The sequence below is a fragment of the Corvus cornix genome, chromosome 1 (assembly GCF_000738735.6).
Source record: "Corvus cornix cornix isolate S_Up_H32 chromosome 1, ASM73873v5, whole genome shotgun sequence".
NCBI classification, from domain to species: domain Eukaryota; kingdom Metazoa; phylum Chordata; class Aves; order Passeriformes; family Corvidae; genus Corvus; species Corvus cornix.
This window is the reverse complement of record NC_046332.1, coordinates 85,223,177-85,250,020: the sequence shown is the minus strand read 5'-3', so window position 1 is coordinate 85,250,020 and position 26,844 is coordinate 85,223,177. Positions and strand designations below refer to the sequence as shown.

Here is a 26,844-nt window from a genome sequence, read left to right as displayed (position 1 = left end):
CTCCAAAAGATTTTGGCAACACTTGTTCAGGACATTGCAAGAGAGATCAAGAAATCTCAGCCAAAAAATAATAGGTACAATATATTGAATTAAGGAGGAAAAGAAAGGGTAATAAGAAAATACCCCAAACCCAAGGTAGTGTTCTCATACCCAGTCAGGAGACAGCCAAGCTTGGAAAGAAAGAAGGGACAGTCCGGGCTGGTTTGGCACTGCCTCAGCCCCTGCTCCCTGTCAGCAGCGCTGGGCTGGGCTTACCACAGAAGCCCCTGGAAAACATCCTCCTCTCTTCTTGAAATGCACTAGTGGTGCTACCCCTGAGCTGCTAGAGGACTTTAATAGCAGGAGGACTAGAAGTCACTCCTATCTTTAGCTCTTTTACTATGCAAGATGATGCCGGGCACTTGGAGAGCAGAGGATCATTAGCAGAGAAATGACTGACTCAGAGTTGGAAATTGGATTCCTGGGTTGCAAGTTCCTCTGAATTTTCTCTTTGGAAAGGGATGAACTTGTGGATAGGTGACCAGAATATTGTTGAAGAGTTCAGCTCTCCCTGCTGATCCTATGTGAGCTCCAGCAAGTCACCCAGTCTGCCTGGTTGCCAGTTCTTTTATCTGTGACACAGAAAGAATAATGCTTTGTTTACCACATCCTGAGATCATGTGTCCTTCCCTTTTCTGAAACAAAGAGCATCCCAACTGTGAGCTGCCTGAACACAAGGACATTTTGTTTTCATTTACTGACATTCGAATAACAGCAGTAACAACTGACCAGACACCCCGGATGACTTTAAAGCAGAGCCTTCAAAAAAAACCAAACCTGTAAACAACCTGCCTGTTGTACGGAAACAAGAATGCTCCCTATTGTAAGGGTAATTTTGTTTATTAACTGAATTTTTAAGCATTTAATCTACAGTCTGTCCCCCATTTTCTCATGTAAGTACAGTTCCAAGTAGTTAAAATAAAACATAGTTTCAACTAAAGCTGAGAGTATCTCAACCAATATTTTCAGGGAGGCTGTGGCAATATGTTTCAGCTTCTGTATGCATGACAGCAAAAGAGAGGGGAGTTCTTTTGTACAGTATGGCTGAACCAAAAAAAAAACCAGTGAGGAATTGTTATATGAAACCCATACTACATGATCTGTGCTGACAGGCAAAATCCGGCCACCTCCCCAGATACGGTTTCGCACTAATATTAAGTGCTTGTTTAGGAAAGCCCAGTGCAGCACACACTGCAAATCCTTTGCTGCTGCTGAATCACTCTGGTTGTCACAGACCTGGTTTTTTTCCATTGATATGAGAAACTCACTGCTCTATGCTACCATCTCATTTTCTTTAGATACAGAGCTTCATAAGGTCAGCATGCATGTGACATTTGAAGACTTTCTGCTCATCAGTTATTTCCTAAAGGTGTATCTGTGGGTGAAATAGTGGATGGAAATATGTCTTGCAGTGGTGTAGCACCGATCTTGGAAATTTTTTTGTGTTTTCACATGAGTAATTACCAGATGAAACCAGGAGATTAGAGAGGAATGTGTTTTGTTTGATAAATATTTGGCTTCAGCCAAACATCTGCATCCCATTCTTGGTGGTTTGCTTTTAAGGGCCAGGACTGTGATGCCATCCACAAAAATAAGGCAAATGAGGTGTAATTGCCTCTCTTCCCTTCCCAACAGCCCCCAAATCCAGCTCAGTGAGTCAAGGCACTGGTCAGACATGTGAGAGATCCAGATTCAAACCCCGATTCTGCCTGATTCCGAGCAGCGATTGAAACCCTCCCCAAAACTCTTAATCTATCAGGTAAGTGCAGAGTATATCTTGTTATACTTTATGTAAAATGAATATTCATATAAGCAGAGAATCAAACTGACATTTTGCAGCAAGGACCTTAATTAAATTACCTCAGAGATTTTCTTTCTCTTCTGAGACCAAAGAATATCTAGCAATGTGACCTGTAACAGCTACAAGTAAAGAGCCTTACTCTGAAAGAGTTTGTAAATGTTTGTAAATGTTTCATTTTAGTGACCAAATCAGAAATTCAAACACTAGTACAGCTCAGATGTTATTGTTCTCTCAGCTTCATTGTGGTCTGATAAGGAAAAGACAGTAGCAATGGCTGATTCTGGAAAAGCTTGGCACATTTTATATGCAAAACATTCAGTGTGAATCTCTTCTGTAAGGAAGTGCACTCAGTCCTTCATAAAATGATGAGGTGTGCATTAGGAAGGAAAACAATTTTCTGTATCTAAATATTTATTTAGTTTTCAGTATTCTATTGCAAACGAGAATTCAGCAAACCCTTCTGGTTTTTTTTTCTGTCCTTTCCTGAATGATTTCAATTCTTTTGGCATGCTTGGTCTTACTACCCACTGCCAATGGAAGATGTCACCCTGAGGAAATATCTTACTATATTCAATGGGTTTATCATAGTCTGCATTCATCTTTCAAAAAACTAAAGAGAGGGCCTGGGGTATCTAGAGACAGGATGTTTAAGGGCTTGTGGAAGACATATAACATGCAAATCACACATATCAACTTTCCAGTCTAAGGTCTTCCAGGTTTCTCTGAGTGACTCCATCTTGGTGTTTCACCAGAGGTACACTTTTGAAGCAGATTTCCCTGTTGTGCTTTGGTTCACACTGATGAAGTGTTACCAAAGTGCACGAGCTACATTACTCATGGATTGAAGTAAACTAGAAGAAGTTTTCCAGGAGCACCAGGAGCACTCATAAAGCACTCCAACTCCTAAACAGCATGTAATCCACCAATAAAGCGAGAACTAGTCCAAAATAAACTCCCCTGAAAGACATTTCTCAGGTCTTCACAAACACCTGCTTTGATCTGCAGACATGCTGTGGTATTTAATTGTTTGTACAGAGCAAATGTAGACTGTAGGTTACAGGCGGGTTCGGTCGGTGACGGACGGATGGTGACGAGAGATCTCTATAGTCTGATCTTGGGACACGGTTTATTGTAAAAGGCGTGGGTATAGGGGCACTGCTCAGAGCTGCCAGACTCAGCTCAGAGCAGGCCCAAGAGAGCAAGAGAGTAAACGGGTGAGAGAGAGAGAGAGAGTGTAAGAGCAAGAGTAGAAGTGGAAGTAGAAGTAAGGAAAGGAATGTCTGAAGTCCTGGTTACAATACAATAAATCATCTTCTGTACTGAATATTCTAATTGTCACTAACCAATCTAATACAAGATACAAATCCTATAGTATTTACATACAGCCTATAAGAGTTCTTATATTACCATAGAGTGTTACATCTTAACTTCTAAAAACTACTCTTTGGACCCCTTCTGCTGAGCTAGTAGGGTCTGCTCTGACCCTTGGACCTGTTTGCAAGCAAGAGGGTATTGTTCCATCAAGAGGGATTACCTTCAGTTGGCCATACCATTGTTTTCCAGTTGTTCAGTAACTAAGATTTGGTATTTCAAAAGCGGCTTTCATTTCGATGTTGCCTGTAGTTTTCATATTCCCAAAATCTTTTGTCAGGCAATCATATTTATAAGGCTTTCCTGTTTCATCTTCCCCAACATCAGCCTTTGCATCTTACCTGTGAAACAGCACACTCTTACTCTGGAGGGAGCAGACAGTATTGAGGACAGGGCATGCTTGGGTAAAGGACTCTTGGTGTTGAAGTGTAGGAAGAGGTGAAAACTCCTCAGTGCCCCTAGGAGGAACAGTGGAACCAACTGCACACAGGATGGGTCCTTCCTCACCTGCCAAAAGTCACAGTGCATTCAAGAGGCCTCCAGACACAGTTCAATCAGAAGTTCGTTGCTCCTCACAGGACACAAGAAAACCCAAGAGAGCAAGAAGGCACTGCCTGCCTCACTGGGAGGGACAGAGATGGTTTTGAGATCAGTAGGAAATGCTGCTACACATGGGGCCTGGGTGAGGGTGCAGACCCCTGGGACAGCTCTGCAAGAGAGTCCTTCAGCAGACATGTCCTGAGAGGTTGCATGGGTTGAGGGTGGATGGGGTGAATGATTGCAGTGTTTGGTCAAAGGCTCTGCAAAGGTCCCTCAAAGCAGCAACATCCCTGAGGCTTCTGGAAAACAGACCAGGACGGCTTGCAAGAGCCCTCCTGATGTTCTGCCTGGATGGCATGTGTCTCCTTCACAGCTTTACCACTGGCTTCCACATTACTCATCCGAGCAGCTCTGTGGCAGTTCTGTGCCTGTCCTGAGACCTTGTCCAGCCCCCTCACCACCATGCCAAACACAGCACAACTCAAAGTCTGCAGCTCAAGACTAAGGCGTAAAGTGCAGTTATCCTATTTTGGGGCAAGTTTCAAACACTTTTCTCTTACAAACCACATTTCTGCTTTGCAGATTATCATTTTCTCTCTCGGTTTTCACCTTGGCCATCACCAACGGCAAGCCAAACACCTTCCTGCTCTTACCAACCCACTCTATCATCTTCTGTGCTTCTACTTTCTAAATAACTGCAAATTCCTTAATTTGGACCTAGATTGAAAGATTGGGTTTGCTTTCTTTGTCATACAAAAGCATACAGTAGAGAGTATGGCTGGGCTGCCAGCCACACCATCCAATAAGAGCCCCCTCCATCCATCCCGTTCCATCCGTTCCATCACCACTGCCCATCATGGTGCTGTGACCTCTGCAGGGTGCAGCTCAGAGTGTACTCAGGTACAGTTGCATGCAGCTGACACTGAATCAACTCTGCCTTTTGGAGACATAGATGTACATGCCAGTAAAACTAGTTTTCTAAAAGCAATCTGCTCTATATACAGTCTCTTACATGGGTTTCACGCTGAAGTAGGAGACAAACTCCCTTTGAAACACTTCCCCTATTTGTTGGCTTCTTTAGAGGGCAAAGGAATGAAGCAGGAGAGCACTAACTTGTGGCAGAATTGAATTACTTTTCTGGTTCTCCTCTTTGTTCATCCATGAGAGGGAGTGATGCCTGCAGCTTCTCAGATAAGGAAAATCATGTATTTAATTTATTGTATAGTACACATTTACTTTGAACAAACACCCTCATCATCAGTGGTAATGGAGAAAGTCAGATATCTTTATTGCATCTATTTTAAAAGGTTCTTTTTATCTGCAGAAAGAGACATACCCATCTACTATGCTTTTTTTTACTCCTTAAGTTAGTTGTCTGCCAAATAGCAACTGATCATTGATGGGCAGATTTAGGTGTAGGAGAAATTTTTGCTTAGACATAGGAAGCCTCAAAGTAGGAGGACAGTAGATAACTTCCAAATGCTTTTGCTAAATAGAAGACTTCTGAAATAGCAAACATCCAATATTTTTAGCTGTCAAGGGGAATTCAGTAGGTTGAAAAATGTGTCCAGTAATAAATTTCATCTATAAACTGAAGAAGGATCTTGCAGGAAGCTATTGCAGAATAGAAATAAGTTATGTATAATCACATTTAGCTACTCGTCTGGGAAATTACAGCAGACACCTACACAAAAACCTGCAAAAAGTTATGAATCCCAATTAAAGGTTATTTCAATCCAAACCAGGAAATTTCAATGCTTTTTATTTTTTTTTCAATTTAATGTATACATTAATTAATTATCAAATAAAAGGAAAAGACTAAGCAGCAAAATCACTTGGCTCTTTCTAATCAGTTTCTGGCTGCATGGTGCCAATTGCATGGTGTTAGCTGCAATCTGCCACTGACAGATGTACTCAGGTTTGGATGCTGTTACTTAACCTAGAGGCTGTGACAGTGTTTGGATAATTCTGATGTTATCCTGAGAGGATTAGGATTCAAAGACAAATTTAAACTCTCTTCTCCAATGCGTATTTGAAGGTGATGTACATTTGCAGGAGACCGGCTGTCACAAACCTAATTTGGCCTATATTTTTATTAGAACATATGTGGTTTCTCAAAGAAAGTGAATTGTAGGCAGAGATGAAAGCCATTCAGTGCCTCTGATCTCTGCGATGCCACTTCCAAACAAGATCACTTTCTCTGTACATTTTCTTTTCCTGGTAACAATCTGGGGGAATTTACAAAATTACGAACACAGTCTTTTATTTTCAGAGTTTTAAGAAATTAGACTACATATTGATTCATTGCTTTTTCTTCAACATAATGTTATAGACAAAATTTAAGACTTTGTTGTTTTCAAGGTAATATAATTTCCTGAGAACTGAAGGAATATAGACACAATACCACCAAAAAGCTTGCTTTTTCCTCTGATCTACAACACCAAAAAATGCATCTGGAAGCCTTTTGAACTCCTCCTATTGTACCTAAAGAAAAATGGCAATGCAAGAAAACCATACTCTAAGTAGTAAGAACATCACTACTTTTCAGAGGTCAAATGTAGAAGCTAGACTTGTAATTTTATACACAATACATAGGGAAATTCTTATACATTTGTATATCATTAGTGAATCTGATAGCAAGTTTTACCACATCAGAAAAGTCGAAAGACATACTGCTGCTCTTGCTAGATATGTGACAAAATTGTCAGTTTCTACTTCTTTTTGTTGGTACATTTTAATCAGAAACACCACAAAAAGAGCCACCTTTCAAATGACAAACTGAGATAGAAAATATCACCTCTGTTGCCACATTGGCATTTCAGGAGATACCCTAATTGTTAAATGCCTGATTTCTCACATCTAGCAAATGTATTTTGATAGCTTCATGCATATAATCTTCCTAGATCATTGAAGAAAGAGATAAAATACATGTATAGAAAGAAAACAAGGAAAAAAGGTATGATGTTTCTTACCCTTTAATGTTTTGGCTTTTAAAATTTGTTATCTATACCTATGGCTATCTATATATCTGTATCTATAAAATTTGCTATGTATATATCTATTACTTATAGACATATAGCACACTTGAAGTGTAAGACACCAACAAGCACTTCCACATTTCCAGGTTGTGGACAAAAGTTTTAGTACACAGGGAGCTTACCGGATTGATAGATTTTCCTGGTGTGTTTCTTACAGACCCATATGGTTTTAAACTTTATTTTTAGTGTGTTATTCCTTTTCCAAATAAAACAAAGAGACAGCATTTGTCACAAGTATTTGCTGTGAAACACAGATTTACTAAAAAGAAAGATTAAAAAACAGCATCTACATTCTATGCCTTCAAGTCATCATGATTACACATCATTTGCCACAAGAAAAAAATAGAAGTGTTCTTAAGTGTTTGTAGAAACACGAACAATAGCTTGAGTGTAAAGAGTTGTTTAGTATTTACTGAGCTTTGAAAATGCTCTGTTTTTACAACTCTGTGTTCTGCCTTGAAATGCTACTTCTGTATGTTAAGCATAAATACTGATTATATAGTTCCACTGAGGACCATAACTACAGAATACCAAAGTGGAAGGGTGAGAGAATTTGGGTTTAGGATTAGGTGTTCTATAATTTATGAAAACAGCTACATTTTTTGTTCCTCAGCACTCTTTATTTCCAGCTGAAATAAACTGTTATTTTTTAGATTTCATTGTAAGGATGCTTTCATAGTTTTTGAATTGCTTGTCCTTGGAGTCTGCTGTAATTTCTAAATAATAATTTGCATTCAAAACTTGTTATATTATCTCTCTACAACATTCTTGCTGCTTTACCAAGGAAAAACTATCTATTCTCATGTGAGTGTTCTGTATGTCTGTCTGTGATTTGTGTGGCCAGCATGTATATCATGCATACCATGATGCATATATGTGCTGTGTGCTAACTGGGACTGCATCTTCAGCTTCACTGCTGGTTGAACCTGGGGCATGAAGCTGCTGTAGCCTTACTCTCTCAGACAGTCAGATCCAGTGCATTAAGTTTTTTTCCTGTTGCATTACTAGGTCCAGATGAAATGTTTAAGGTTCTTATGTGAAAATGAAATATGACACCATTAAAAGAAAATAAATTGTAACATTGCAGAAGGACAATCAGTCTTTATACAAAACATACACAGAACCTTAGAGGCACTTGCTAGGTCTGTCTGCAGACTTGGTGTCATTCTTGCTGCTCTAGTATTCACACCTTGAATCCTGTATACAGTTCTGGGCCACTCACTCCAGGAAGGACATTGAGCTGCTGGAGCAAGCCCAGAGAAGGACAACAGAGCTGGTAAAGGGTCTCGAGCACAAGTCCTGTGAGGAGTAGTTGTAGGAGCTGGGGTTGTTCAGCCGGGAGAAAAGGAAGCTTAGGGGTGACTTTATCCCCCTCTACAACTGTTGGAACCCTGGGTTTAGAAAAAGTTAGGTTTCATGGGATTATATTGTATACTATATGGAGGATGTGGGGTGGTTGGATGTGGTGTTCTTTCTTTTACTCCTCCTCTTCACAAATCCGGGGCGTTCTGGGGTATTGGGTCAAAAAACCCTCAGTGTGGATCATGAATAGTTACTTATTGGTATTATAACGCAAAAACAAATTTAGTTGGCATTCCATAATTTGGGTTATTTGGACCTTAAAAGACCTTGGGTAATAGTTAGTAACTCAGGGCCATTTTTCCACCTTGGTTTAACATAAGATGGCACCACGTCTGTGCAGCGTGCTATTATAGATAAGATATAATAAACATCTAAGTCCAAAGAGCAACCTAGCGTCTTCTGCCTTTTAATCCAAACTCTGAGTAAAAGAACTCGCGAAACAAAAGTAAGGAAAAAAAGAAATGAAACAAGAAAATCAACATACAACCACCTGAAAGGAGGCTGTAGTGAGGGGCAGGAAGAGGGGGAAGAAACTATTGGTCTTTTCTCCCAAGTAACAAGTGACAGGACAAGAGGAAACAGAGCCTCAGATTGTATCAGGAGAGGTTTAGATTGGATATTCGGAAAAGTTTCTTCACTGCAAGAGTGGTCAGGCATTGGAACAAGCTCCCCAGGGAAGTGCTTGAGTCACCACCCCTGAAGATATTTAAAAGACATGTAGCTGTGGCACCTGGGGAGATGGTTTAGTAGTGGACTGGGCAGTGCTGGATTTATAATTGGACTCGAAGATCTTAAAGGTCTTTTCCAACCTAAATGACTCTATGGTTCCCTCCTCATGTATCTTGGCTGCTGGGTGACCAGATGGCATCGCAAGGGTCCCCTGCTCACCGACTGGGGCTCGGGAGTGCAAGATTCCCTGCATAGCCAGCAAAATTTCTTGTCTTCTTCAGCTCAAGCACTGCATGTCTGCTCTGCCTTTTTTTTCTCAGATCACTGAAGCAATGAAACAAAAAGAATGTTCCTCCCTCACTCACACAGTGTCTGCCAACAAGTAGCCAAAAGAAACATCTTCCCAGGCTTGCCCCAGCAGCATCTGCTGTTTGTGTTCTAGGTGCCCAACAAGCCTATGTCTGCCAAAAAGGAAAGGGAATAGAAGAAAGACAGCAACTTGTTCCACCAGTGCTTAGGTGAGGGAGGCCTGTGTTACAGCAGAAGTTTCTCCCAGCACTAAACTTCCTCTTGAAAAACTCAAGAAAAAAAACAATATTCTCTATTCAAGAGCTAGAAAAAGAAAAAGGTAACTTGTACAGGAGTCATCATTCTGTATAAAAATGGATTAAGCATGGTAATATACCCCCTATTTTTCAGAAGCAGAAGTTGAGGCCATGATTAGGTAGCTCCCCTGCAACTGCAAATTGCTGTGAGGCAGACAAAACGAAGAGGAATAAAAGGAAAATCTATACATAGTATTAATCACAGATAGTTGCCCAAAGGCCTAAGAGTCATTATGATGCAAATATTTCTTTATTATTATTTTGATTCAGGCCAAATTCAGACCTTACCTAACTACATTTATTGCTTCATTGTTTCATACTCTTAATCACTAGTTTTTTGTTGTTTTGAATAGAAATGAAGGCAATTATTAATAATGGGGTTTCAAAACGATCCTTTAAAAATATTTTAATTAACATGGAATAATTTTGTTATGAAATACCAAACTATATGATGTCATACAGTAGGTAACAGGCCAAGGAATGGAAAAGACTAGTAGGAAGAAAGAGTCCCAATATGTAGCTTCATAAATCTTCTTAATAAAGGCAAGCAAATGACATTTCTTATAGCTGAGAAAGACTACAAACGTCTGTGTGCGACTCAAAGAAGCTTGAATCAGAAGAGGCATGCAAAAGGTAAGTTCATCTGTATTTCTTTGTGTTGTAAACATTCACTCCAAACTTTATATATATACACTTTATATATAAAGTGAAGTTGTGTGCTAGTTTCGGCTGGGGTAGAGTTAGTTTTCTTCACAGGGACTAGTATAGGGCTGTGCTTTGGATCTGTGTTGAACACAGGGTTGATAATGTAGAGACAATTCTGTTACTGCTAAGTGGGGCTTCCACAGAGACAAGGCCTTTTCTGGTTTTTTGTGCTGCCACACTGGTGAGGAAGCTGGGGGTGCCTTCGAGGCTGGGAGGAGACACAGCCAGGACAGCGGACCCCAGCTGACCAAAGGGATATTCCAGACCATATGACATCATGCTCAGAATACATAGAGGGGTGGAGAAAGAGGAAGAGGGGGATGTTTGGAGTGGTGGTGTTTGTCTTCCCAAGTAACCCTTTTGTGTGATGGGGCCCTGCTATCCTGGAGATGGCTGAACACCTGCCTGCCTATGGGAAGCAGTGAATCAATTCCTTGTTTTGCATTGCTTAAATACGCAGATTTCCGTATTAAACTGTCTTCATCTAAACCCACGAGTTTTCTGTCTTTTACCCTTTCCATTCTTTCCCCCATCCCACTGATGGGGGAGAGAGTGAGTGGCTGAGTGGGGCTTGGTTGCCAACTGGGGTTAAACCATGGCAAGTTCTCACTTAGATTCTGCCTGCTCTTCCTTTTCATTGAGTCACTGAGACAGTAAGCCAAAAAAACTCACTGCATTTGCAGAATGCCTATCCTTGAAATGTGTGATAAGAGAAGTCCTGTTGTCCTGTTTGTCCATGGAGCTAAACAACAGCTGGAAAAATACCAGATTTGGAATTCTAGCTTCACATAGATAACATGCTGGTGGCTTAGGGGAATGATAGCCCAACAGGGTATCAGAATATATATACTTCAAATCTTAATGTACACCTTATCATTGGAAAAATTCTTTGACTGATTGAGAGGTTTTATAACACTTTCAAATTTTTCACTGGGTTTGGCTTTTACCCACCTGCTAGGGTGAAATAATCTGTTGTATTATCTGCAACTGTGCATGCCATCTCCCAGATATCTGAGATATATCCCTTATTCATTTCCAGCACGAATGAATTTCCAGAGTTTGTCCCTACTTTTTTTTCAGCAACTTTGAAATATCAGTATCATAATCTGCTCAGAAATAAAAGCAGCTGAAAAAATTTGCAACTAATCTTTTGAATAATTTTGGGTTTATTTCTTGTAATTTTCTTGTGTTTAAACCCTGTTCAGCAAGATATCATCAGTTACTTAGCATTTACATCAGGATCAGGCTTCTTTCTTCAGGATGTTATAGGAAATTTAAGATGCTATTTGTATTCTTTGGATAAAGATCAGCCTCTTCAGACAGAGTTTTAGTTCCTGTCTCAAGCATTTTTCAGTTAGGGAAACCAGCCTGTACGAAAAGTTCCATACATCTCCAGTAAGATGCAATTTGTTCCTAAATGCTCTCCAACACTAAAACCGCTGGTATCTGCTGATGTCACCGCTACCAGAATGATGGAGACACTGAAATTGCTGAACCTGACTGAGCACATCCACCTTCCAAAGTGATTTACACAGAAAGATATGATGTGCTTGGGAAAACAGAAAAGTTAGCTTACTTGGTGAAAAACAAGTTTAAAAAAAAAATCCCTTCTTTTTCTTTGTCTTCAGTTAGGCAAGATTTAGACTATATTGCTTTACACCTTGAAATTCTTCATCTTCTTTGCAATCCACTAAATCACTACTCTGTCAGCAGAACTTGTGCAGGCTTGAAAGACAGAAACACAGCCAACACTCTCCGAAAAATGGAAATTTTTATGTGGCCTCTGAGTTTTGCAGCATTCTGTTTTTTCTTTTATTTGAAGAACATAAAATTAAGAATCGTCTAGATGCATTAGTGGAAGAAGATGGAGCTGAATAAAAATAATGCAGTGATAATTTGGATAACTGATTCTCCTAAGTAAAAATCCTCTGTCACAAGATGCTCTAACAAAGAAATTATTGAAGTCTGACTAACAGGAATGACAGTCAAGTCAGAGACATCCCAGGCTTTGGGTCTCACAGAGTGTCTGGCTTTTCTTTTCTAAGTGAAAGAACAGCCTGGAGTCAGACACGGATGGAAGGAAGAAAGAGGGGATAAAAGTCAGTGAAGAGACTTGGCAAGTCTCAGACAAATGGCAAGGCAGTCTAAGATGTTCTCTGATATGAAAACACTGCCACACAGAATGATGAAAACACATAGCAAAATTTACAAGTGAAGGAAAGAAAGTTTGCTGTGCTTCAGAGAGCTGGGGGATGAGGGCAGAGTGAGCAGAACTAGACGAAGAAAATCCAAAACAGCAACAAAAGGGCCTCCTGGAGAGTGTTTTTGCAGCCAGGGAGGGAGGACTGGTTCCCCAGTGGACCAGTCTTCAGCCCTGTCAGCAGCAAGTGGATGGACATCCGTTCCTACAGATGCACCATAGGAGGTCATTCTCTCCTCCAGAGTCAGGAAGTTCAAAAAGTTTTTCCCTTTTCACATCTGTTTTCCTGTTTTCCTAAATAGGGAAAAGATAGGGAGGCTATGTTTCTCCTGCTACAGACACCTTCCTTTACAGCTGTTTCTCTTTGTAACAGAGATAATTGTACTATATTACCTACAAAACACTGCTTATGTCAATGCTAAAGGTAACTGTGATTGCTCACGTGACTTCTGGTTTTAACTGCCTTTTGTTTCTTGCTTTGCTAAATTGTTTCAGTTTCTTCTAAGCTTGTTGATAAGGCTTCTGAAAGGCCCAAATAATGATAACCCCCACATGAATAAGAGTTTTTGCTAGTAAATGTGGTAAGTGGAGTAAGGGGACCTGGTTGCTAACTATGTCTTTGGATAGCAGTATTGTTTCAGGCACCTGATCTAAATTGTGGAACGTTAAAAGGAAAAGAAAAGAAGAGCGAAAAAAGGAAAAAGGAGAAATCCACTGGTCTTTGAAAGATCTTACACACCATGGAAAGGAAAATGTAAAAAAAGCCATTTTTCTGCTTTCCAGCCTACCTTTCAAGTATTTCAGCTACAGATTGTGCTTGATCTCCAGCTGCTCTCTTGACACAACATGGAAGAGTTATTTCTAATTCAACTGTCCTTAGAGGCAATAACGATTTTTTCCTGAAAATCTCACGTCTCCCTTCTTCACTGAATTTCTCTGCAGCATTCCCCACTGCATGACAGGTCCGCAATTATCATTCTTGAAAACTATTATTTAAAAAGTTCCAGTTTGCTCCTGAAGCTGTTAAAAGGTCTGAATTATAGGACCTGCAGCAAGAGAGCACCAGAGAACATTTCTGACAGTGTGCGGCCAATCGTGAATCGCATTTCAGCTTGATGGAAATGCTCAGACATTGCACCCCATTCAAATGATGTGCTGGTCCCTTAATCTAAAATTTTCTATTTAATTTTTTTTTTTTTTTTTTTTTTTTTTTTTTTTTTTAGTTTCCCAATCGTTTTTTTTTCTTTTAGAATTATGACCTGGCAGTACAAGAATTCAGGGTGACAGAATAGGAGGAAATACTTTCTTCTTCTCTTTTAAGGGATGCAGGAAAATTCAAAAAAGTTTAGTTCAAAGAAGATGTTGCCAAAGAAGAGATTGTTCATTGAGATGAAAAAATGATAGGCAATTTCAGATATGAAATAAATCTTTAATAGCCACTTTAGGACATAACTTTGCTGGTAACATAAAGAATTCTGTCAGGATAACTTGCATTCTACAGAAAAGATAGACAAAGGATACAAAGGTTCAAGAGCAATTACTCAGCATGAGGAAATATAGAAAACAATGCTGAAGAACGGTAATGTCAGCAATGGCTTGACACAATAAACAGTGAGAGTGAAATCTTGTAGATTTGAAGATGGATAGAAGTCATCAGGAAGTTAGCAGCACTTGAAGATATCATACAGATTCGAAAGTCTGGGTTTCCCATCACCTCTGTTCCTTTTGTTCCCTCTACTAAGCTTATGAACCACATAAGCTCTTTATGTTGACTCTGAAGGCTGAAGAATCTCCCCTTAGGAAATACACACGTTCCCTGTTGCCAACAAGTAGCTGCACCCATAAGAAGCTCAAGGACTTAGATGCTCAAAACCCTTGCTTGATCCTTTGGGACACATCTAGGATTACTTTAGAAATGCAGTGGGAAGCTTTATAAGTGGGTTTGCAGATGACTCCACAAACTTTTCTGCTCTTATCCCAAAAGAGTTCTCTAAAACTTAACTGAAGATAAGGTTGGAACAGGGTATTACTAAAACATGCAGAAGGAAAATGACTTTTCCTCATGTAATGCCCAGTTACCCAAAGCATATAAATAACTAAAGAGCACTCAGGCAGATACACGGCTGTAAAGTAGGAGCTGAAAAGATCTGTTGACCCCATCTGACATGCTTTGCAAAGCACAGCTACAGCTGAGCCGAGTGGTGCCATTCAAAGGTGGCTGATAAGAGGTAGCACAGCAGTCCTGAGGGGAACACACTTTGTGAACACAGACAGTGATTATGCTGAAAAAATTAACACCTCTAATCAAGCAGAGGATGCAAGGTCCAAAACACTGATCTTGTTCTCTTTATTGAAGAGAAATAAGCTGTTCTTTTATCCTAAACACTGTATCAGCCTGATGTTCACAGTGCTACAAGTCACGAAGCTCTCATTTTTTCACAATCCACTCTGAACACACCAAACTGTGCACAGTATGAGCTGATAAAGCTTGACTTGAGCATTTTTTCTGAATGTAAATTGCCATAGGCTTTAAAGGATTCCAGATCTCCCTCGGGTAGATAAAACTATTTTTAAAATGGATTTGATAACACATCTGTTTTAAAAGTCAATTTGAAACAGAGTATGTCTGTGTGCTAATGGCAGTAAATGGGATTGTGAAACATATGCTTCAGGCCTTTAAAAAAAAAAATGCAAGAATGTAAGGACACAAATAATAAAATAATAGTAATTCTAATTCACTCCATATTCCAGTCATTGTCCACACACATCCAAGTGTATGGACATCACAACAGAGTCATACTTGGCAGCTGTCTTTAAGTCAGCTTTGATGAAAACTGCAACTGAATTCCATGCTAACAGCAGCCAGGGCATAACATGGGGGCAGGGAGGCCTTCCATCTGGTAAAGGTTATAAAAGCTATTTTGTACGTGGGTATAAACATAAATACATACATCTGTACATACTTTTTACATATTTACATATATGTAGGTATACATACACACTTTTTGGACAAGATGCCTGCAGAAGATTTTTTACTTACCAGCAGAGTGTCATAGTACCAGCTCAGCCACTTGTATATTCCCACCTTGGAATGTCTCTTCTCTGATCTGAGCTCTCAGAGGGCACAAAGCATCCTCTGGGGGACAGAGATGCCTCTAAGAATAAGGTAAGGCAGGGTATTAGGGAGCTTTCCCATCTCCAAGGCAGACAGCAACTATGTGAGGAAACCCACTACCTACAGAGGGCAGGAGTGCGAGCCCCCCAGACTGCCAGTCCTGTGAGATTAGAACTATCTAATTAAAAGAGAAGCCTTGGTGGGGGAGGAGGCAGGATGGTACCACCACAGAAATGAAGAGTAAACAGATCTGTGCACTTTAAAATATGGTGGCAAAACTTCCATTATTTTTAATAGGGCCAAGGATTTACCACCTTTATAAAACCAACATGTCTAAAGTATTTGCCCACAGGCTGTCTCAGCACTGGATGAAGGAGCAAGCAGCAGTCTCCCACAGGTATTACTTCTCTGCCCTTGAACAGCAACTGGGACATGTGGAAATGGCAATTTTTGTTGGTGATTGATTCTGGCTCCAGAGCCATTCATGTCTCCTTTCTCTGTCAGCATCTACAATCACAGTTTGCCAAAAACAAAAAAAAAAAAAAAACAAACAAAAAAAAAAAATTACCTTTTCTCAAATTAAAAAAACAAATCTAAAGAACAAAGGAAAAAGAGAAAAGGGCACTTTGGAGTATCTTAGAGAATTAAATTGTCACATTTAGTCAGAATCATTTATCTCATCAAAAATATCTACCTCTACTCGTCACTTTGTTCTCTTTTTATGCCATTTCTACAAAACTATGCTACAAATCAGTGGGCTTAAAATGACTGTTTCAGTCAATGTTATATGGAACTGTATGACGCAGTCAGAAAAAAAAAGACTCTATACCATTTTGCCATTTTCTTGGAAAAGAAAGCAAAACAAAGCTGTGATTTTATTTTTTTTTCACATCAAATGCTGTAAGTGTTTGAGATAGGGGTAAAATTAACTTGTTGAAAATGTTATCTCTGCCCTCACATGCTGGATTCTTGCTAGGTCTGTAGGTCTGGCAACTCCTTAGGCACTTTCCAACTTGGCTAGAAAATTCCTAGAGAGATTATTTTGACTTGTTTAGAATTCCTTAGAACTGACCATTGTGCAGAGATGGACATCTATTCTCTAGTCTAAACGTTCCTTACATTGTAGACTAAGAATATTAGGAACCTGAGTGCTGTCTATGTTTGTCACTAAGGCATTAGAAGTGGTCAGAAGTATAGCTCTTGCTATAGTTGCAATGGCAGCATTTAAGTGGTAATAGGAACATTTCCATAAAGAACCAAATCCTTCCTTTCTTTCCTGACACAGAATTTAAATAAAAACTGTGTTGCTAAAACTTCAATGTCAAGGTGCCTAACAGAGTTTGTGCTCCATCACAGGGCGTCAGGGGCAGGAGAGTAAAAATGCCTCCACTTGCGAAGCGTGAGGGGCTCAAGACTGGCAGCACCCCAAAGTGTGGGCTGTGGAAGTGTGGTACCACAAGTTACCTCTTACTGTCAATACAGGAGAATTATTAAAAGAACCTGATCTCAACCAATCAGACGGGTGGTTATGAAACCATGTGGTAAAACAGGAAAATATCCCTGTAGGCAAAGCTGTCAAGGCTACAAATATCTAAAAGTAAAATTGGTATAAATAATTATCTGGAACCAATGAGGCAAGAAAGACAAATACTGTCAAGAGAGAATAACATACAAATTTAAAGCCCAGGCTGCAGGGAGATACATGAAAGCCAACCATTGTTATAAAGTACAAGATAAGAGGAACAATGCTGTGGTGATTCTTTTCAGTAGAAAAACAGTAGTCTTAAAAACAGTTAATCAAGCCCAGAATATTCATACATTGTAAGTTAATCTAACTTTGCTTCTCAAGTGTTCTTGCTTTCCATTTTGAACACAACTGAAGAAGATGAATATGTAGATTAATCTCGTCATGGAATTAATTTTCATCATAGCTGCTGAATATTTGTACACAAATACCATATTGCTGCAACACATCCTACACTATCAATTTGATACTGTGAATCCATGTGATACTGTTGATACTGTGAATGCCTCTTCGGAATGGATTAGTGAAAACTTTTAAAAGGTTTGTACTCTGATGTCAAATGATGCACACAAATATTTCTAAAGGGAATGCAAGAGACCACAAAAGTGGGGTTATCTGAGCTTCTCATTCTAATTTTTTCTGGCTTATAAAACCTTTGCCACTGCACACACCTTTGGGACTGTGGTTACCTAATGGGGCCAAACCTTTCCTACCTTTGTCTCTCCTGACAAGCTGAAGAGACATCCTGTCCCTTCCTGACAGACACAGGAGTCACTCAGAACAAGCTCCCACTCTTTTTTCTCCCCTCTCCTGCCTTTCTTTTCCTCCACCTGAGATGAAGCATTTTTGCCTAATTCTTAATCCTAGCACAGGTCCCAGTTTGTTATTTCTGATAAACTTCTTTGGCATTATGGGACTTCTTCCCACCTCGCTTCCAGACTGCTTCTCCTGTGATCCGAACCACAGGCAGAGTGCAGTGACCATCACTTCCCCACAACCCCAGGGGCCATGTCTTCCTTGTGCCCTCCCAACATTTGCTGTTGCTGTGCTGAAATTATTATAATCCCTGCAATTACCTGGACATCAGACAGCAATAAACTCCTGGATTTATTGCTATAATCAAAATTGCTCCTACCAGTATATATTGAAAGAAGATACTCATGAGGTGGGGGCCAAGGCCTTTAGCACCCATTCACACGAAATTCAGGAGTTACAGCACATGGAACAAGGGCAAAAAAATCTCTTCTTCCTTGCTGAGATTTCATGAGTAGGGAAGGCAAATATTTTCTCTTTCCCATATCTCAGCAAGATGTTGCTGTAGGCATTTGGCTTCCAAGAATAACCAAACTTAGAATACCAAGAAGATGCTGGAGGTCAAAGGTTTTTCTCTGAGGAAAGCAACTCTGCCAAGGAAGAGCAAGTGTCAGACTTCTCAGCTGCCAGTGCCAGTGCCACTTTGACCCTGTACCAGGACTCTCCTTTTAGTCTCAGCTTCAGATCCACCCCACAATATGCTGCATTGCATTGCAACTAAATATGCATGCATACATAGTCCAGAGTTATACTTTAAAAAAAACCAAACAAGTTAATTCATTACCAACTCACTCCTGCTAATGCTGTTTTGGTTGAAATTTGGTTACATTAATTTCTTCTTACCCATTCTCCCATGCCTTCCCTCTTACTGCATAAGCCTTTATTTTTCCCTTTAGTGCTCAACTTGTTTGCACACCATTGTAAAATGCTTAAACATTGCGTCTTGCCATCACAGTCAAAATACACTTTCATGCTGCTGTGGACCACACTGATTTAGAGAACTTACGTATTAAACAACCCAGTATTAATTATATCTTAATTAGTGCGTTTATAATTAATAGGCATCCCAGACCGCTGCTAGGACTGTGGTTGTGTTGTTTGCCTATCCTTAACATTGTTTTCTGATGAAACTTCTTTGATTTTGTATTATCATGAGACACGAAGACTTTCTTATTTTAAGTACCATTGCATAATTTCTATCTTACAAGGTAGCAATGCTGCATTTATTGTTTAAACCTTATGTGTACTAACACAAATAGATTTTCTAATTTTTAAACCTGTCTTTGGAGGAAAGTGACAAGCATATGAAAATAACAGTGTGACAAATTTTTAGTGTAAAAGTGTACACTTCTATAGACAATGGCAGGAACGTGAATAATGGTGTCATACCTGCCGCCACTCTGTAGTCAAAGTGTGACACCCTGGTTTGTAAAGTATAGCATCCTCATTTTTCTGTCTGGGATTTCTTGGACAGAAAAATATGTGCTATGTGGGTGCCATGGATTTTTTGCAAGGGTATGTAGTGACAGGACAAGGGCAAATGGCTTTAAACTGAAAGAGAGTAGGTTTAGTTTGGCTATTAGCAAAAAAATCTTTGCTGGGAAGGTGGTGAGACAGTGGAACAAATTGCCCAGAGAAGTTCTGGATGCCCCATCCCTGGAAGTGTTCAAGGCCAGGTTGGATGGGGCTTTGAGTGGAAGGTGTCCCTGCCCATTGCAGGGAGGTTGGAACTAGATGGTCTTTAAGGTTCCTTTAAACCCAAACCATTCTGTGATTCTATGATATAATGAAGAGTTGAACAGACAATACCAGAAAACTGCCCAAAATTTTCTTTTTTCTCAAAATTAGGAGAGAAATAGAAAAAAAATGTCAAGAGTTATAGATTACTTGTAAAAGCAGGATCATCTTTTCTCTTCCCTCCCCAAAAGGAAACAGGTATTAAATATGCATGCTTTTTACACAATTTACCTTGAGTAGATACCTTAGACATAAAAAAAAAAAAGACAAAGAATAAGCAAATAACAAAATGGTCCAATTTTCACCCTCAAGAAGCCTGTAAACATATGGGAGAAAAAGCAGAATAAATACCAGAAAAGATAATAAAAAGACAGATGGAAAAGAATAAGAAACTAGGTGAAGTTAAGCAAAAATAGAAGTCTAGGAGATAAAATAAAAGGATAAAAACAGAAGGCAGAAATGGGAAACATACACAGAGAAAACAAAAAGAAAAATTATTAAAAAGTAGTAAAAGTAGGAGGATTCTAGTGAGACCAAATGATCATGGATCTGAGGCAAAAGAGTCTCAGGGAAAGAATAATGACAGAAAGTCATATTGCTTTAATCATGCTATATGGTTGCACTAGCAAAACTTCCCAAGCATTGACTCAGCAGTGTAGATCTTAATGTGTTTGTATCAGTAGAGCATATTCATAAAAGAAATGGAAAATCTGCAGGGCAGGAATACAGCTAATAGCCACAAAAGCAAAGCAACAGTCAGGTTGGAAGAGAGAAGGAATTGCAACAGTAGACACAGAGCAGCTTTTAATGGAGCCTCAAGTTGTATTGCAGAAAGGTTTCAATTCTACAATTGAACAATAGCTTCAGCTTTCAAACAAAAGTTTCCAGTCCCTGCATGGATCCTCTCATGCTGAGACACCTCAGATACAGACTTTGACTGCATACTTTCCGGTAAAAGGATATTTTGTCCTTTGCAGAGGATAAAATTGTCAGTTTACGCAATTTAATTTCCTCTTCACACACACAGTCACGGTTCTGAGAGAAGACTTAAAGCTTTGGGCTTCTAACTTCAGTCCTCTTCACTGTACGTAAGCTCAGGTCCAAGGCAGGTGGCAGAAATATCCACCTGCACACTGTGTAGGGGTCCGCCACAGTCAGTGCTGGACTCTGGGGACATAACCTGATATTTGCATATTTTGAACACCTTTCAAATGCAGTTATGAATCACATCAAAGAGAACAAGACTGCTGTACTGAGGGGATTTGCACCCAGCGTGCCAACATAAAGGAGCTCAGAGGTCTAGGCTGCAACCCCTCTGTAAGGTAGCACACACAAAAAGGAGGGGACGAGCTCCTCATCTGAGGGAGCAGTCTTCTCTGAGGCAGGTGTAAGGACACGCAGGCGGAGAAGAAAAGAGGGGACTCTCCATATGGATTACACGCTGAGATTTACCCCCTGAAAAGGACCAGGATGAAAGCCCCAATTTTTGCCATCGTTCAGGGATTTTATAGGGGGGATAGGGAAGGCGGGGAAAGGGATTACAGCCAATGAGATGAGGGCAAGTAGGCGGGGTTAGCAGTGAGGGAACCAATGGGAATAACACATAGGAGGGACTTGGGGAAGGAACCAATGGGGTGTCAAGTACAGCAGAACTTTCTAGAACTAATACATATTAACTAAGGGAAATTAATATACATAGACATACATAAAACTGGGAGGGGAAAACAATCATCAGGAAACATGTAAATCATAGAACTGTGGAACTGTGGGTTCTCATCCGAGTGAGCTGCTTTAGACCTCGGTGCCTGTAGCGGGTTCAGTTCATTTAGGAAGAGGAGTCTCTCTTGCTCATACTATGGAGATATTATCACAATGAGATAACTGCCCGGGTTGGTTCTCTGCTCGCTTCAGTATCACGAGACAGCCGCCCGGGATGGTTCTCTGCTCGCATCATGTGGGAGTCCCCACGACTTGCAGCTTTTCCCACAACTGCTTTCGAGGGTCCACTCTTGAGCTACTGGGGTACAATTTTAAGGTTGAGCCGTTCAGAAACAAAAGTTCTCTTCACCCATCTCTGGGAGCATTTTCATCTCTGAGAACAGAGGCTCTCCGCCTTCCCTGGGAGAAAAAGGGTCCTCATCATCTTCACCTCTAGCACTATCTCTGGGAGCATCTCTAGGAACACAGGTCTTTCTCCTTCCAATTTGGAGCAAGAGTCCTCATCACTTCCATCTCTCGCTGTTCAAACTTCTCATCAAATCACAGCTGCTTCAGCATTTGTTTATTCCAGCACAGGGTGCTCCTGCTCACAAGTGCAGTTTGAACGCTCCACCCCCCATGCTTTGATGAAATTACAATGGGTACTCTGATATATCATAGTCTATCACCACCATAGCTTTACAACAGATTTTCAGCTTCAAGTATCTCCTCTTTCTCCTCCCTCAGGTTTTCAGCTCTTCACAGCACTAAAAGGGTTAATCTCACCAGGGTCTTTCAGCTGGAATTTCACCTATCGCTGTTGGTCACATGATCTTTGCCAGGCAGGGGGGCAGCTTCGGCTGAATCTTCATCTTCAGCCACACTGGAGAGGGGAAGTGGCCCATCTGCACGTAGCAGGGCTGGGGGGGGCCGCAGGTGGAACAGGGCTGCATGGCTCCAGGATGGCTGTGGCCGGTCCAGCCCAAGCAGAGCCTGGCCCGGGGCCCTGCGGACCCCATACGGGCCCTGCAGCTAAATGTTGCCGCATCGGAAATGAGACAGAGCTCCCCCAGGCTTTGTCCATTCTTAAATGTGGACCACAGAGGCAGTCAAAATTTTAAGTGGCTTAAAAGTTTGTCAATATTCAAACTGGCCAGCTGATAGGTTCTGCCAGGTCACAGAGGAAGCTGTAAGCACCTCTTTGCAGGAAAATCCAGAGCTATGCTTGCTAACCCATGACAGTGTCTGACCACGAAGCTTAGTGTTGGTGGGATCTTCAGTGGTCAGAGTGGCTGGAGCTACTTGCACCACCACATTGTACAAACTAACCCTCCTTTCTCTTGAGTTTCATACCAATCACACTGCATTTGAGGCACCATGGATATCAGCTGACTGAACCAGTGCTTGGATGCCAAGGGCATCTCAGTAGATCTGATAAGCCCGATAATTCATGCACAGATGGACAGCAGTAACTGTTATGTTCATCCCTTCCTACTACTACTACTATTTTTGCAGCTGGTTTGCTTTCTTAGATAGAGGATAATAAAGATCCACATGATAGAGACCAGAGTCTCTATTATTAGTATGTAAAAGCAAACTTCATTAATGTTTACTGACAGCACAACTACTTAAGTGATTCAGTCTGGTGTCCTTTAGTCACAGACTCTTGAGGGCTGAAGCTTTCTACATAGCAGCAGGGACCACTTCCACAATAAACACTGATGCTCAGTTAATCCAAGTTCTAATTAATTGGTTTTCTTCTACTGTGTATTCACATTTAAAAGAGATTTTTATATCAGTTTATCACATTTAACAAACCAGCACAAAGCAGAGTTAGAACTGTTGTAATTATTGTATCCTTTTTCGTACCAAATGGATAGAGAGCATCAGTTTTATTTCTAGTGTGAGCAGGTGCATCATCACAGAAACCAGTCTTGAGCCAGGAATCTGGACCAAGATCCTTGGTAGGTCAGTCTTAAAGGTGACAGGGCTACACTTCACCATGTTATGTATTAATGAACCCAGGCCAGCAGAGCCAGAGAGGTCTCTATATTACAGAAATTTCCACGACAAAGCATAATCAGTGAAGTTAAGCTCATTAATAACAGAGCCAAGTGTATGTCAATGCAGTAGCAAGCAAACTTAATTATTAGAGAAGAGATACTTGATGGAGAGAGATTTTTGCCTCCATCAGCTTACTAAGCAGCTTCTTTCTCAGAGATGTGGATAGAAGGAGAGCTACATCTCCTTTGCTTTTTCTTGAAAATATTTGCTTTATAACACAGGCACAATAGATTTGCCAGCCAGGGTTTCTCTGGGCAGAAAATACAGGATGATCTTTCTGTGTTTTGGGTCACAGAAGTGTTACCATTAAGTGTGACAAAGGTAACCTCTAAGTAGACCTTTATGTGTCAGCTTTCTCTGACCCCTCTTGTGAGTTGTCTATAGATGTATATGCCATCAGTTCCTTTATGTTACTATACTGGCTTGCATATTCCATCAAAAGAGCTTCTCAGTTTCTAGAAAAGGAACTAAATTTCAATTTCAGTTCACGTCTGAGGTCTCCAAGTATAGTGTAATTTAACATTAACACAAAGCTACAACATTTCCAAAGCTACTGACTTACAGGATCCTTTCTTTAGGAGACATTAAAGAGGCACCTGTTTATTCTGTATGCTGTATATGTGAGAAAGCTGCTGGAAGACTTGGGAGGGTTTCTCCTCCTCTAAAATAGACAAGAGGAATCAAAAAACCTTCCTACATGGGGAGAAAAAGAGCAGTTAGCAAAAATTTTCAACAGGACCACTTCAGGGTTTCATCTAAAAACACTGAACAACAAAACATTCTAGCTTGATCAGAAGAGTTAGAATTAGAATTAATAGGAACCATAATATCTCTTCAAAGGAGAATGTCACTGAGGTAGGGACTGCACTAAATTCTGTGCAAGGAAAGTACTACCTGAAGACTCATAGTCATCTGTACATATTACACTTGCTAGACTTGTTTCCAGACCTGACATGGGCAGAGGCTATGGACCATCCGTATACCACAGGATTCTCTCTTTCCTGCGCACCTCCTCGGTTTTATCTGTCATTTACACTGCCCTGTTCCTAAATGCATGCACAGAAACAGAGACAACTATGCACAAAATTTAATGGGTGACAAGAAAATGCTTTGCACAACCACCTATGCTTGCACAAAAACATTATTAAACCCCACCTAACAGTGTTTGCAATGACATAAACAACTGCAAGGTACCCTGCAGGCTTTTTGGTTGTATCTCAGTTACTCTTTCCCTTCCATATCAGTTGCAGCAGGAGAGAAATTGCCTTACAAGACACTTGCTGACAGTTGCTTACAGCCATGAAGCCCCATCCCATTCCCACTGGCCTCTATGACTACACCAACAACAGAGAGCAGGTCCTTCCAGCAGGCAAAATGATGCAAATAATTTCTTTCCAGGAAGCAGAGATAGTTGTGCAGCCAGGAGTTTGTTGGTGCTTCCCTTGCTTCTGTCTTCTCCAGAGAGCTTTCTTCATGTTCATTGTTTTTTGCTTTTGGTCCTGTGATGGCCCCCTTGGCTGCCCTGAGCAAATGTTTTCAGTTGTCATCGAAGGCAATGACTAACTATAAAGTTCCCACAAAACAGAACAACTCACTGTGAAATGAAGCTGCTCTAGGAAGCCACTGGGAACTGGGACCCACAGGATGGTTAAAGGGAGGTATTATTTTCATGCTACCAGTCAGAATTGGTTCTTGAACAGCCCACCAATAACAAAGTCCTACTTCTTGCTCCATTTCACCCCTGGAGAATTCATTGCACAGTCCTAAATCAAGTCTTCTGTGAGGAGAAGCCATCAAAATACAGGTGCAGACATGTCTCATGTCAGAATCAATGCCTCCATCCTCAGGGGTAAGTTTGGCTCATGAGCAAGGCTGAAGACATCCCCTCTCCTTTCATTTCCTTCCTTGAGCTTTGTCATCCTTCAGTTACCAAAGTAAGTATCACTGCTGTGCTGTTTGAAGCAGCTCTGAGTAATTCATCTCCCCAAGACATAATGATGATAACGCAACAGAAGTGAAAAGCTCACACCCAGGTGCCAGGCACCAAATAACCAGAAATGTAGAAAAGAGAGCAGGTCTGACTCTAACTGCCCTGTTTAATGGCATGGAGATTGGAAACTCTCATTTCTCATCTGCTGCATAAAATCTCTTGCCATCCCTTGCCTGTATCATCCTCTGAATTGTAATACAGGACACAGCATCTTCAGAGCTGCTTACCTCCTGCCATTATGAGACCTTTTTCTTTTAAGCATATTGAAGAGCTAAATATGATTTATGGTACACAAAATTCTTTGCTTAGCCTTATAGAGGTGAAAACTGTATGAATCTCTTTATGTTCTATCACTAAGATGTGTTTAGCATTCCACAATCAAATGTAATGCAAGTTGGCATCAGTTTTACTAAGAATAATAAGCCAAAACATAATGTGAATACATAAAAACTGTTGTTGACAGCCTGTTTACAAAATCGAGGACTTTAATGCAGATTTCGTTTTAGCACAAAACCTATTAACTTAATAAGAATACCATCTTCATCAGACAGCCTGTTATCCTCATTTGCACTTTTTTTGAGAAGTCTAACTTTCTCAGACACCCTGAAACTTGGCTCACTCACTGTCCTCACTGCCACTAATCCCATGGATTTCTGAAGATTTTATGAAAGCTTTTTTACGAATAAATATGGATGTTCTTCCCAATTCTCAGTACAGATAGGTTTATATTATCAAATGCTTGCCCTTTGGGAACACATCATTTTATAAACCTCCAAGTTTGGATTTGCATATACAAACAGGGCAATTAGATAAACATTTCTGTAGTTCAGCACCTTTTCAGGGACAAACCCATTCCCTTTCTCCAAGTTATGAAGGTCAGAGTAATAGAACCAAGATAAATAAACTTAAATATTCAATCTAAGCCCCAGTTCAGGAAAGCAGTTAAGCAAGGATTTCACCATACAAGAACACAGATGCCTTTTTAGAAACAAAATATCATTTAAATATTTATATATAAAAATGTTTTCCCGAATCAAGGACTTTCTCTGAAGAACATATGCTTAATACATCAGGTAGGGAGGAGATGTTTCACATGAACCTACCTGAGCTTTGTATGAGGTCCAGTTTTCTGTGATATCTTTATTAATCGTTATAACAGAAAAAAAAATAGACATTTGAAATCCAAGGAGGACTTATGCAGGGAACAGTGCACACAGAGAATAAAAGCAGCCATTTATCACAAAGGAACAAACGTAAGGTTGGTTGTGTAACTTTTATTTGGGTGTTCTCCCTCTTCTGAGTGTAGGCCTTGCAAACTCTTTCAATATTAGTGTATGCAGTAAGTATAGACATTGTCTACATATATCCATCAATAGAAAAATTTGTTGATGGGTTAATTCTTAATTTTTTTCCTGTGCAGAGATGCCAAGTTTGACAGATACTTTACAAGGGCAGCAAAATAGAAGACAAATCATGCCTAATTTGGACCACAGAAAATTCATCCAAAATTTAATTATATTAGGGGAAATTTACTGTAAAGGTTTTAAAAACTCTTATAACAAATGCCAAATC

General features: G+C 40.2%; 1 long non-coding RNA gene across 1 annotated transcript in view; it reads left to right on the top strand.

Annotated features, from left to right (window-relative positions):
• Positions 1-1,701: 1,701 nt before the first annotated feature.
• The window catches only part of LOC109143964, a 41,820-nt gene continuing 16,677 nt past the window's right edge, over positions 1,702-26,844 (top strand). Inside the window, exons 1-2 of the long non-coding RNA XR_002044426.3 lie at positions 1,702-1,798; positions 9,993-10,058. This is a non-coding gene — a long non-coding RNA (uncharacterized LOC109143964). The remainder of the gene's footprint in view (positions 1,799-9,992; positions 10,059-26,844) is intronic.